General features: G+C 36.8%; 2 long non-coding RNA genes across 8 annotated transcripts in view; one reads left to right on the forward strand and one right to left on the reverse strand.

Annotated features, from left to right (window-relative positions):
• Positions 1-12,863, forward strand: part of LOC106730720 — a 391,898-nt gene that overhangs the window by 296,249 nt on the left and 82,786 nt on the right. The window lies entirely within an intron of this gene.
• LOC116668989 overlaps positions 1-12,863 on the reverse strand; it is a 62,558-nt gene that overhangs the window by 47,091 nt on the left and 2,604 nt on the right. For 3 of the 4 annotated variants that reach the window (XR_004326337.1, XR_004326339.1, XR_004326338.1), the window contains exon 2: positions 4,496-4,600. This is a non-coding gene — a long non-coding RNA (uncharacterized LOC116668989). Of the gene's footprint in view, positions 1-2,824; positions 3,869-4,495; positions 4,601-12,863 lie in introns of those variants that run through there. The other variant, XR_004326340.1, reaches the window with a different exon arrangement.

Consider the following 12,863-nt stretch of genomic DNA (forward strand, 5'->3'; position numbering starts at 1 on the left):
GCAGTTACTTATAAGCCAAGTGGGAAATCAGAAGTCTGGAAATCTCCACTTTTCTGGATAAGTATGATGATTGTATGGGTTTGGAGCTCATTGGCTTTTAAACTTTGGAAAAAGCAATGCCATCCTGTTTCAAAGAAAATCTATGGATTTATAAGTTTATTAAAAAATATAAAATTGGTAAAGCGGGGGCTATTCTGATTTTAAGTGTGTGTGTGTTGGGGAGAAAGGGACCCAGAGCTTTATCCTCTCAGAACCTCCCCTGATAGAAGCCCCAAACTTCCCCTGCAGAATCTCTTATTTGCCAGTCATACTGCTCTCTCCAGGCTGGGGTAAGGCAGTGATTTCTGAAAACTCTTAGTGGTGGTGGTGGGGGTGTGTGTTGTGTGTTTCTGACTGGCCAATCAAGGCAAGGAAGGACAGCACCCAAAGGGGCACTGACTTTAGATACTTGCCCTGTAACTGCTGCTGAAAAGTGAAGAGGGCAGCAGGGCGATGCAATCAAAGTTAGAAATCTGTTTGCTGCGCAAAAAGAGCATTCTGCAACTTGCCTCCTTTAAGCGATCCTGTTGGTGCAGGGCGTTATTTAGTTAACTTAGCCTAAGAGGATGTTTTAAAGGTGGAGGATTGCCCTGGTGATGAACAAATATGAGAAATAAACTTCCAGTGGGGCTGGGTTGCCTGCTGACTGTGATTTCCTGATGATCTACAACAATGGTTATTCACTAACAGCTGGCGCATGTCTCCCTCAAACAAAGCCACTGGGAAGCGCAGGCGCTCGGATTGGTGAACCAGAACCGTTTCCCTGGTAACAGTTAACTAGCACGTGTTTTATTGTTTCCAACTGCTTTTCCTGGGGTTTTTGCAGGTGGTGGGAGATGCTTTCTTAAAGAGGGGTCATAACCTCATGAACTTTCAGATGTTGCAACAAATTGGGGAACAAAACATTTTTTTCTCTTTCAAATATATTAAGTAAATCTTATTACATAGCATTTTCAAGACAGATGCAGCCCAACAGCTTTTCTATTTTGCCATTATTTCCAGATGTTACCAGTTTTAAAGTCAGAGTTCCATTTTATGATCAGGATCTATAGGAAAGTAATATTAGTGATGTATATGGAAGTGGAATATTACTTTGGCCTTTTGGCGGTACGTTCTAGTTCTGTGTTTTACTATGAAATTTATGAGATCAAACCATAAAATGTGAATGTATTTTTAATTGACCTTTTAATGGTTTGTATGTTTTGCCTTTTCATTAATTTAGCTCATTGTTTTTGCCTTTACTAGTAGTTTTCTTTCTTGTTTTTAATGCACCAGAAAATTTATAGTGTTGCTATAAAATACAAGACCAAATAAGATAAGACTTGATCATATTAGAATTTCCTTCTATATTTATTTGACATATTTTTGAAAGGATCGGTTAATTTCCAGATGGATAGCTCCCTCTTCTGTCTGGTTTGCAGAATTCACATCTTCTGAAACCACAGATGAAAGATATACCACAGAATTCCCTAAACCTGGCTGAAGGTTGAATATAGTTACTATCAGTAGGATAGCAAATTCTTGAATTGGGATATAGAGGATGCTTCCATTGTAATAATTTGGCTTAAAACAAAATAAAACTTGTAAAAATTTCATCTGCTGAAAATGCTGGATGAAAGTAAGTGAAAAAATTCTTTCAAGTTAATATTGAACTTTTTCAGCTATCACTGAAAAAAAATGCAGACCTGATCAATCGCTTATCTGAACTCTATTTGAAATACCTAGATTTTGGTCAAATAAGCACTTGTCACTTGATTTGCATAGAATTCAAACAATACTGCACCTCAAGGCTTCTCTTGAGCCCGATTTGCAAAGCCTTTTCTGGTAGGGTGTCTTTATGGGCTGTCAAACATGCACCTACTTATACGTTAGGTCAGTGATATTCAAATGCTTGTCTCCAGGACCTTAGAATTTTTTAAAAACTGAAAAAATTTTTTCTTTGTTTCCTTGGAAACAGTTTAATCACTACAAGAGTTAGGGTTATGCTTTGGGAATGAACACAGAAAGATCTATAACCTAAACTCATAACCATAGAACCAGAAGAGCTAATAAAACTATTTATAATGATAAGGGTACTTATGTACAGTCTTTGTTTCTAGAGACACCATGAAGTGGTAAGTTTTGACTATGAAGAGGAAAATGTAGATTCATTTAGACTCACTCCTCACATTCCCCTCAGTAGTAGGGTCTTGGGGATTATATGACCCTAATTATGTGAATATATATTAAATGATCACTGTTCACAATTCTCCGCTTTACTTTTGTTGGGTAAGCACATTTAGGGATCCTCTGAAAGAGAAAGCTCATTTTACCTCACACATTCCTGTTAGTACTGTGTCATCATATTCTTACTTTTTAGTTTTGTTAGAGGGTTACAAGGAACAATTTGAATATAGTAGAATGAGAATCAGATCTCTCATAGAGTTAATACCAGTAATATGCATGGCGCAGTGCCTGGCACATAGTAAGCACTTAATAAACATTGGCTATGGTTTTATTGTTGTAATTCTCTGCCATTCTTCATACCATGTGCGCTGTGGTCTTTATTTACTCTATAGCTTGCAGTAATCACATTCTAAAACAACTGAAGCTTGTATCCCCATGTTCATAGCAGCATTATTAATGATAGTCAAAAGGTGGAAGCAACCCAAATGTCTATTTATGGATGAATGGATAAATAAATTATGATATATAAACACACTGGAATACTATTCAGCTTTAAAAAGGGAGGAAATTCTGACACATGCTACAACATGGATAAACCTTGAGGACATTATTTTAAGTGGAATAAACCAGTTACAAAAAGACAAATACTGTATGATTCCACTCAGATGAATTAACTAGAGTAGTCAAATTCACGGAGACAGAGAGTAGAATGGTGATTGGTGGGGCTAGAATAATGGGGAATTTTCTAATGGATACAGAGTTTCAGTTTTGCAAGATGAAAAGAGTTGTGGAGGTTGGTTGCACAATGATGTGAATACACAACACTATTAACTGCATATTTTAAAGTGGTTAAGATGGTAGATTTTGTTATGTATATTTTACCACAATTTAAAGCTTTTAAAGATTAAATAAAACTGAAGGGTGTGGTGCAGTTAGAGCATATTAGTTATATTAGTTAACCTGGACATTTTGACTTCTTGGTCCCAGAGTTCTGGGCCAGTGCTGTGGATTAGAACCAAAAAGGTTTTGGTGTGGCTAAGTACATGATAGCAGTTCTTGAATATCATATCTGTTTTAGTTCCATTTCCTTCCTGTAGGATTGCTGGCTTCCTGCCACGGAAGGACTTAATTTCCAGGGACTTATAGTTTATGGACACAGATGAAATTACAGAAGCACACTTTCCCCACAGACACATGAAGAAACCCCACAGAGCCTCTTCAAAAACTGCAAACACATGAAAAGCAAATTTGATTCAGCAAGTTTACCATTAAGAAAAACTCCTTTGGGGGATGGTATAGGTTGTTAGAGAGAAGCTTAGAAACTGCCTTATTGAACAAGGTAAGCAAAGAGGTAGAGAGAGGAAAAGAGAGAAGAAAATTTCATCTTGGTTTAGAATTTTTTTTCCAAATTTTTGTTTATCATTATTGTCTACAGAGATGATTAAAAGCATTATACATTTCCAAGATAAAAAAGCAAGCACAACTGGAAAGGGGTTTATGCTAAATGGGCATTTGATAATCTCTTATAACAATTGGAAGCAAAAGTTGTATCTCTTTTATTTCAATTCAAGAATTCCTTTTATTCAATATTTAATATCCTTTTAAATTCAGTTCAGTAACATTTGTTGAAGATCTGCTATGTAGTGTCTCAGAGAGGGGACTGCTGGGTTGGAGTCAAAAAAAAAAGTTTTAAAAGAAGATAGCCACTATAAAACATTTTAATTAAGTGTTCAAAGTAAATATACTAAAAATAATAATAAATAGTCATCCTTTCAAATAACATTTTCATTTTGATCGTGGGATTTATATAAACTAAATATTTGCTAATGAAAATTCTTCAACTATATTGTAGCAAGAAACTCTTCTTTTAGACACACTAGTAGGGAACAGTCACCACACGGGTGAATGTGTCTGCTTAAGCCAGTGTCAAAAAAGAGACAAGATAATGTACTTCTTTTGCCAGCTTGTCAAAAATAGCAATGAAAATTCTTAGTAACAGGAGAGGATTAAAGTGTGTCCAACTCTGTCACTTTCAAAAGGTCACATTTTAATTTTACTTTGTCCTTTTGAAATAACAATCTGAAGTTTTGCTTTAAATATCGTATTACAAATTAAACATTGAAAAACAATTATTAGCATATGCAGAGGTACTACCACAATCCTCATTTCAGCATCATCTTAATAAGAAGTCTGGGTTTGTGAATCCACCAACAGGCCTTTAATTAGAATCTCAGGAGGTCAATAACAATCTTTGGATCACAAAATACACATAAAGAAAAACATGACTTACCGGGAAAAATAGCTGTAGCAGCACGAGACAAAAGGCAGATTTTGATGACATTATTCAGCTCTCTGTCTTTCAGCATTAGCTACTTTCTCTGACCATCTGAAGGCTCTAGACATAGGTGGGGGGAAAAAGGGGGTGGTTTTAATATTAAGAGCTATGAAAGGTGAGAAATGGGCCCTGAAATACACCTAAACACAGCGACGTATTTCTTAACAGAAACACTTTCCTTTTCATTCTCAATATTTCCAGCTGAACAAGTACCTACCACCCCAAGGATTCTTAATAAAAATATTTTACCCTTTGCAGAGAGACACATCATCAGTTCATTTTGAAAGATTCACATTTAGCTTTTAGCCAAAAAGGAAACTTTGGTGGCTTTTGAATCCTTTTCAAGCCGTGAAACCTTGCAGAGAAACTAAAGAGAAAGAGATCAGATCTTGGCCTACCTCTTTCAGCTCTTGAGCATTCCCTTTCCAAGTAGCTTCTCACACAGTGAGGCTGCATCAGAATCCTCAGTTCTTCTCTTTGGGAGTTATTAAATCAGCAGAAAGACCGACAATAATGGCACATGAAATCTAAGTTTTGTATAGGAAACGAACAGGCAGTCTACACTTTGTTATTCACTTGATAGACAGAGCCATTTTGACAGCCCTAACCTTGGAAACCACAGGTCCTGCTGAGCTCAGCAGGAGTCAAACGCTGAGTACCATCTGTCAAAGCTTTATTTCCCCCTCCTTCTTATCCACGCCTTTACTATAAGATGCTAAAAAGCGGTGAATGACAGTTGCTAACTACAGTTAAACTTGTGCGCACTGTAACACTAATGTTGGGGTAAGAAATTCACTCTGCAATCTGCCAAATTTGAGTGAACTGAATTAGGTATGCTATGTCCTTTCTTAATGATTATCAACAGAAGGAAGTATGCTTTGAGGAACTCCATAATTAAACTCCAAACAACTAATGGCTACAAAATAAGGAAACTGAACATCATTTGGTATGGTTTTGTCAACTCTGTAGCTCAAATGAGGAATGATTTGGAAAGTTCTCAAGCTTCAGGATTTTTTTTATTTCTTAATGTAGTTTAATTAAACACTTATAAAAACAATAAATTTGCTTCTTTCCAAAAAATAGAGATTTTACTGAGTTAAATTCTTCATTAAAAAAAATCTCATCCAGAACACATACTCTCTCTTTCCCTCTTCTCTCGCATAATCAATTCTAAAAAAATTAACAAGCCTAATCATAATAAAATCGGTTAAATCAAGTGTGTTATATAGCTCATGCTGCACTTGTACAGAAGACAGTATACCTATTGATAACATAAAGGAGCTAGAAATGGTATAGTTTTTGATTAAGTGCTTACCAATGTGCTACATATTTTTGAAGTACAGATTTATTTTGCATTGCATTTAAAAATTTGTATATTTCATGAGTATTTTAGGTATCTATTTAAAATCTTCAAATTTAGAATGCTGTTTCTAGCACACACAGTTCACTCAGAAATTTTTTTAAAGTTTCCATAAACATAATCATACTAAAAGTTTAGAATTTAAAAGTTGAAACTGAAGTCTTTAGCAGAATTACTCCATCTGTCAAATTTTTAATATTAACTTAAATTTTTAATTTTTAGTTAAATTTTGTGCTTTATTCTGACTTACTCTGTTTTACCTAATCTTTCTTCCAAATGCTAAAAAATAGTTAAAATACTATATATCATGATAATAATACTTTATATACTCTGTGTACTAGATAAACTGTATTATTGCAAGTGATTACTCATTGTTTAATGGATAATTACATTGTCAGTAAGACATTGTGAAGAAGCATTTAAATTAATTGATGATTATATTTACACAAGTGTGTTCTTTTACATTTTAAATTTTGCTCAATGTGTCATATGTATATTTTGCAGAGATTTGACAGCCCCTACATATTAAGGCTTGAAATGCTTTATGTAAAATATTTTCAATAAATTGCACACCCAGAAGGTGATTTTGTTATTTCAAGTGACCAAGAAATGATTTATCTTGCAATGTCAAAACTAGTTAATTAATAATGAATAGTTTCTAATATTACAAGATTGAATTTTTGTGCATCAGTTTTGCAAGACAATTCAGCTGCATATATTTTTGTGAACATATACACAAATGCATTTGAATGAAGTCTGAATAGGTAATATTTGGGTTGGGGCTTTGCCCCTTCTCTGAGTTTCCCTCACCTGTCCTGCATCCTAGGAGGAGGTGCTCTCATTCAGAGACTGAGGAAGGAAGCTGTCTTTGCTGGCAGACAGGGTCCTGTTTGGTAAACACCTCTCCTGCCAGTGGCTTAATGCCCGAAATCCCTTCTCCTGGGGGCAGGAGACAACTTTCACCACACTGAGAGAGAAGATTCAAAGGCAAAGGCCCTGAGGGAAAGAGAGCACGTGGTTTTAAGTCAATCTTGCTGATAGTTATTCTAAGAGCAAAGAGAAGCAGAGGCAAGGAGGGGAGGCACCTCCAGATGGAGAAGATGTGTAAGGAGCGGAGGCAAGCTTGGGCTTCACCTAAGGAGGGCTTGTCAGTGTCCACAAAGTAGTGTCCATGAAGTGGACTTTGCGTTGTGCATGGGTAGACTTTCTTGATTCTTATTGTTGTGTGTTAATTGTCATAATGTCAGAATCTTAGAGTTCAAGTGGTGTTAAGGATCATTTAGCGCAACCCTTCATCATAAAGATGAAGAAACTGAGACTTCAACAAGTCTACCCTGTGGTTTATCCAAACTTTGGGTTAAAAAAAAAAAGCATGTTTCAATGGGATTTGACTCTTTAAATCCTTTCAGAGACTTTAACTTAATAACTTTCTCTATAGTCTGTTAGTAACAATTATACCCTGTATTAGATATATATATTTATACTGTAGCTATTTCTAAAAAGGAAGCAAGTAAGAATTTATGTTTACCCTGTAATTTAGTTTGCAAAATGCTTTTTTTGTATTGACTTGTTTTCTTAGTTGATTTGGCATAATAGCTTTTCTTTTTTTTCCTTTTCCTTTTTTCTTTCTTTTTTTTTTTTGGTGGGGGAGAGGAGTCTAAATGTCATGTTTATTGTTATGTCTGTAGTCAATTCAAACCTACTGGGTTAATTGAGCATCTACTAGTTACACAGGTCTGGTAATCTGGTAGGCAGGAAGGATAATATTCAATCAATCATTCAACAAAGATTTATCAAGGACCTGCTATGTGCTAAGAATTGGGGAGACTTTAAAAAGCGCCTGCATTCATGGAAGTTGCATTTTAGCAGGTGAGATGCAACAGGACAAACAGAGACATTAATTACAGAATCGTGCAAATATTATAAAATTACAACTGCTCTAAGTAGCGTGAGGGAGGGAGAGATGAAGCTCTGAGTGAAGACCACAGGGTGAGCTTTTCCTGTCAGACAGGTGTGCAAGGCTCCCCTAGGAAGTTGTGACTGAGCAGAAGTGCTCTGGGGACGGGCAGAGAGGAGAGATACCCAGGCACTGGAGAGCAGTGTATACAGAGGCAGAGGGCGCATAAGCCAGTGTGAAGACCTGAAGGAAAGCTGGTGTGAGGGCAGTGTGGGATGTGTGGTGGAAGGTGATAGGGAGGGCTAGACCTCGCACGGCCATGAGGGCTGTGCTTAGGATAGTTGGGCTTTAACCTTAGAGCAACTGGAAGCAAATGGATTGTTTAAAGCAGCACAGTAGTGTGGTGACATGAATAGATTTGGTTTTGAAATGACCACTTTGGCAGCAACGTGGGGAAAGGATTGGCTGAGAAGGAGTGAAGCCTTGGCTGGGAGGAAATGATGTGCCTCTTGGGTGAGAAATACCAACACCTACCCCCGTGGTACAGACAGGTCAGCTGATGCCTGAGAAATAATGTAACTGGGCTCAGATTCCTTGTCTCCTGATTCCTAGGCCAGGTATTGCTGCTGGTGGAACTATCCCACCTGCAAATGTAGCACAGATATCTGTTACTTCGTGTGTGTGCACTGAAAATAATATTGCTTCAGGGGTGTCTGAGGATGCCTGTCTGAGTCTGTGTCCTTCTACAAGGCAGGCAGCCTTGTATGGTGGCAGTCTGGAAGGGCCAGCACAATCAGGGAGCTGTTTCTGTCCCCATCTTGACAGAAGAGTGGAGAGTTTCTCCCCTAGTTCAGTTTCTATTTCTCTTGATGACCTTTATATAGACCATACAGGTTAGAAAGCCAATATTTTGCTTAATCCTTAGAAGAAAGTTGCAAGGTGAATATTATCATTATTCTCTCTATTTCACAGAAAAAGAAGCTGCGGTTCAAAGAGGCTGAGTGCTGTGTATTCTGGTTTTCCTCATCTGTGAAATGGGGGGTGATAATGTTATTGACCTCAGAGGATTTCATAAGCGATATGGATGAGGCTTTTAGCACAGGGTCAGGCACAGAGTGAGTGCTCCGTAATTGTTCATTTTTGTCATTATTATTATCCATGGAATTCAGAGTCGGATTTAATGATAATTTATAGTAACTATATGAGAACTCATAGTTACTATATTTGTTTTCATTTCCTTTTCATGATCCTTATTTTCTTTTAAAGAAATAATAAAAGCAATTTAATAGCTACTAAAAGTTTGGAAAATTATCACCTATATACTGTATATCTGAACAGAATATGACAAGTCTCATATTATCTTTTTTTTCTAGATGTGTACTTATCTGTATATAGTTGAAATCATAGTGTACCACAATTTTATAACCTGCTTTCCCTCTTGACATTATACCAGAATTTTTCCTATTGCTGCCAAGTCTTGGTGAATATCATTTTAAATGAATAAATGTCCCATAATTTAATTAGCCATATCCTGATCAGAGTGTATTTTGGTTGCTTTTATTTTTTCTCTATCATAATACTCTAATGACCATTTTGGTACATATAACATTTTATTCTTTGGGAGTATTTTCTTAGGATACATTTTCAGAAATTAGAAGTTGAATATTTTTGTAATATTTGCTACTTGTTGCTAAATCATGGCCCCACTTTAAAAATTTCATTTTATTAACATTATTTTAGAAATACCCTTTGTTTTATTGAGTTTCCAATCTACTTTTTAAAAGAAGTTATTTGGTCAAGGGCATCTGGGTGAGTAATGGCAGAACCAAGATTTGAAGTCTCCTTTCTACTATGCTAATGATGCCAATGGGAAAAAATTCTCAAGGCCCAATCTGAAAGAGCCGGTTATTCCTTAGGGACCAGCTGAGGTAGCACAAAGAGCAGAAGTCTAGGATTTCAGAGTTCTGCTACCATCAATCATCTAGTTTGACTTTGGTCTTCTCAACTATAGCATAGATCTATTGGTTCTTGCTTATGTTTCCTGGGGAATTTGAGGCTTAAATAATGCACAGTTCTTTTGGAGTGTGCTTTTGGAGCAGCGTTAAATGACGTCCCTGGTCTAGGGTAGCATCATTCTTTGTGAATCCTGAGCACTAATCTGCTCTAAGAAGCTGTAGTATAGTGCGTCTCAGACTTGAGTCTGTGTGTGAATCATCTGGGAAGGCAGTTAAATTCTGTTTTAATAGGTCTGGGCTAGGCCTGGGGTTTTACATTTCTTACAAGCTCACAGGTGATGCCAAATTCTGCTTCTGCTGCTTGGGCCATGGACCAGAGGGCCTACACTTTGAGGAGTGACTATCCCCACTGTGCAGGGCACCCTGCCTATGGAGCAGTTTTAATAAGTGAAAAGGATAAGGATTAATCATAGTTAGCCAGATGCTCCTGAAGTGAGGACCAATATACTGCAGTGTGTGAATATTCCCCACCTATTTGTGGAGGATGTGTTATCTGCTCTCTTTCTTCTTGAATGCTGCAGATGCCCTAAGCCTAGAAATGTCCCTTTTCCTGACATGTAGGAGGAAGTAGGAGGCAGTGACTTGGAATAATGGAATAATTAATAGGGAAAGTCCTAACCTTTCATTCTTATCATTTCCTTTATCTGACCATAAACGCAAGAATGACCTTTTCCATCCTTGTTTTATATTGTCAGAGATTCCACCAAGGTCCCCTTAAAAGCTAACCAAGAAAATCTGCCAGCAGCAACTTAGAAGCCATAATGCACTGTTACAAATCCTTCCAAACATCTGCTGCATGAAAAGAAGCAAGATCCTGCAATGACTGAGGGCAAGAGGGCATCTCCGAAGTGAGATGTCCCGGCAGCACTCTGAGGAGGCCCTTTCTCTGCCTGCAGGCTGCCCCGGGAGGCTCCAGCACCTGTTCTTACACACTCCTGCTGGCTTCTGTTGTTTGCAGTCACTGTCAAAAGCATCCCAGGAGAGGGCTGGGACAAGCCTTGTCAGGGAACAAGAAAAGCCCGGAGTGTGGCAGTTGGTCTCACAAATGTGAGGATGTTCACAGTCCCAGTAGGGACTCTCATTTCCCTTCTCACATCACTATGAGCCTCATGTCAAAAGGAAATCTTTAAGTTTAGTGAGTACTGTGGCAGGGAACGGTCCTTTGAAACTCAGGTGATATGGATAGCCCAGTTTCGTTTTTCTGAAACTGAAATGTCATGAGTAGTACTTGGAAGTACACAGCCATCGGGCCCTGTGGGGTCACTGCCCAGAGAGTTGCATGCTACGTTTTCAAGAAGAAAGATTTCTAGATTGAGAAGAGAGGAAAAGTAGTCTGTGCATTCGACCTGAACTTTGAAAGATTAGTATGTCTTTCAAGGAAACATTTCAAGAGAGAATATGACAAATGTACTTTTACTTTTTATTTTGCTCTGAAGACCTCCTTATGCACTAACTTTAACTTGATAGTGCAAGTGGCTCTGTCCTTAAGTGCCATTATAAGCCTGCATTTTAGAATGTGTGAACAGTTTTTGATACAGTAAAGACAAGACTTTCAACTTTTTTCTTTGTATGTATCTTATTGTAAGTAGTGGGAAAGCAGGGTTCTTTTGTCTCAAAAGTTTTTCTTCTCATTCACTGATCATCAAAGTCTCAGTTTAAAATTTAAAGTGCAGAAAATCATTTTTGGAATACAGAGAAGTACTTTCCAGAGGATGCTTAACCAGCAGATCTCATGTAATTAAAAGTTAACTTGGTAAAAATAATACACTTTTGGTATGCTAAAAGATAGTGTTTACACTTAAACGCTGTTTTCTTTTGCATAAACATCCTCCTTCTAATGGCTTCAGAACAAAATGAAGTTACAGCCTAGATTTTAGAATATAACTTATTTATCAAAAATGTATTCACTATTAAGGGCCATGAATTTTCTTCACTCAAAATATTAATATGATCGACTTAATTGAGTTTTGATTGTGACAAAAGATGTTAGAGCTACTTAGATTTTTGGAAACTTTTAAAATCTAAATAGCAGGAAAACAATAATGCAAGCTTATTTATTTTATTTAATGGAATACGATTTACATTTATGAACTATATTCATAGTGAATCTGCTTAAAGCATGAAGCCAAAGGTCTGTCTTTGAAATGTTCTTTCCTTTTTGACCAAATAAATAATTGGGTTTTGGTTTAACTGATATTTATTAATTCCTTTTGTTCATTTAAAGTTTTATACATATTTTAAAGTAAAATAATCTCTTCTGTAAATAATTATTTTATTAGGAAACTGTAAAATGAGGCATTTAACATTAAAATTAGGTCATTTGGCTACCAAGTAAATCATCATTATTTTCCTTTAGATTTTTTAATTCTGCCGTATTACTAGAATTATGGTCTTTTAATGTAAATTAAAAATATGATTTTACAGTGGTTATCAATTGCTAATGAACGTCATTTGAGTTTAAAAAGTGTTTTTAAAACTGGTATGATTCATGAGTAAGGAAATCTGATTTTCAAAATGGCTGGTTTTAGCTGTTGTAGAATTATGGACAAACCAGTGTAAAAGATCCATATAATGCAAAATTCTGAAAAAGGAAATCTGGTCACCTTACTCAAAGGAAATACATGAAAATACTTAGGGTTAAACTGTCAGCCTAAAGGCAGGTATATTTTCATTCTTCTCCAGATAGAGGAATGTATTCTGCCAGAGGAAATTCTAGTAATTTTTGCAAGGCCTCTTACAGAGGACAATGTCTGGCTTCTGGCCCCCCTCACTCCTTTAGTTGGTGGCAAACATCGCTGAAAGCTTGGTTCTTACCCTGACAACCTTCCTTAACAGAGAATGAAGGTATTCTCCAAGCTTAGGATAATTGGAACCTTTGTTAAAGGGAAGGTGGAAAACTTCCAAGTCTTGCTGATGCTCATAAAGGGGCATAAATTTCAAATTTTTTCAGCCTTTCAGAGTCCTTCCCCTTTTTAAGTCAGTAGTGGGATACTGATTCCAAAGAGGGACCTATTACTTCAGGGGAGGAACTGGGGCTGTGGGATTGTGAAC

The sequence above is a fragment of the Camelus ferus genome, chromosome 15, assembly GCF_009834535.1.
Source record: "Camelus ferus isolate YT-003-E chromosome 15, BCGSAC_Cfer_1.0, whole genome shotgun sequence".
Lineage (NCBI taxonomy): Eukaryota > Metazoa > Chordata > Mammalia > Artiodactyla > Camelidae > Camelus > Camelus ferus.